At 43.7% G+C, this 1,325-nt stretch overlaps 1 pseudogene; it reads left to right on the forward strand.

Annotated features, from left to right (window-relative positions):
* The first annotated feature begins 4 nt into the window (after positions 1-4).
* Positions 5-1,235, forward strand: LOC116090809 (annotated as a pseudogene).
* Positions 1,236-1,325: the final 90 nt, after the last annotated feature.

A 1,325-nucleotide genomic window follows, 5' to 3' on the forward strand; every position in this document is an offset into this window, starting at 1 on the left:
ACCTATGAAATTTTTTTTTTTTTTTGGCTTGTTAGCTGGGCGGTTTTGTATGCTGAAAAAAAGAATACATGGATTCATTTGAAAGTATATTCAAGGAACAGTACTATACCATCCATCGCTTAGAGACAAATTGAAAAATGTTGCAAAGATGTTTGCTCACCTTTTATACACAGATTCACTTTCATGGAGTGTTCTCCAATGTTATAAAGCTGAGTGAAGAGTCCATGACATCATCTAGTAGAATTTTGTCAAGATCTTCTTCCAGGAACTGTGTGAATACATGGGTCTTCCTAAACTGAATGCGAGGTTAAGGGATGAAACTCTTCAGCCATTCTTTGAAGGACGGTTACCCCGAGACAACCCATGCAAAACCCAGTTTGCCATCAACGTCTTTACTTCCATAGGTCTCAGAGGTTTGATGGATGAACTCCGTGAACATCTGGAAAATACGCCCAAGTCTTTGTAGCCCAGAAACCAGAAGGTAAGCAAAAAAAACCCAGCCCTGACATCTTCAGCTTCATAGTCTTCCTCAACATCTGATTCCTCTGACTCAGATTCTGACAGCAGCAAGAGCAGCTCAGAGTCCTCCAGTGAAGCAAGCGACTCTTCCTCCTGCAGTCAGAGCTCTGCCTCAGCTAAAGGTACAAGAATGAAGAGACAGGGGAAGGGCAAAGGTGAGGATGTAGTTAAGTTAGCCAGAGACGAAGATGCATTTAAATTAGCCAGGGGCCACCAAGCATGTGACAGGAGGCGAGAAGGAGGCAGGGAGGACCAAAGGCACAAGGAAGGGAGGACTGAGAGAGCAAGGTCTGAAAGACACAGAGCTCAGAACTCACGAGATGCAGACTGGTGAGATCCCCTAGCAAAGCACATGGAGGACAGAAGCCATTAGAAAAGTCAACAGCAGAGTTGGCAATGGCAGAGAACAAGGCTCGCCCAGAGAGCCAGAAGGCGAGCATGGCAAGCCAAAGAAGCAGCGAGAGAGAAGAGATTCTTTTTCTGAAAATGAGAAGCACAGAACCCGAAATCAAGGCAGTGATAATGTCAGAAGAAAAGATCACTCCAAGTCAAGGGAGAGGAGTAGAAAACATTCTAGTCATAAAGGAGATGATGCCAGGTGTCAGAACGGTGCTGAGAGACTCTGGGAAAAGCCTAGCGGATACTCTGAACATTCTAGAGAATCAAAGAGAAGTCAGGACCGGAGGAGAGAAAAGTCTCCAACAAAACAAAAGTAATTCTAATGACAACTGAATATGCCTTACATTCAATCCAATGTCTCTTTTACATTGATGAATTTTATAGAGAACTCTTGTATAAAGTACCTA

The sequence above is a fragment of the Mastomys coucha genome, chromosome X (genome assembly GCF_008632895.1).
Source record: "Mastomys coucha isolate ucsf_1 chromosome X, UCSF_Mcou_1, whole genome shotgun sequence".
Classification (NCBI taxonomy): domain Eukaryota; kingdom Metazoa; phylum Chordata; class Mammalia; order Rodentia; family Muridae; genus Mastomys; species Mastomys coucha.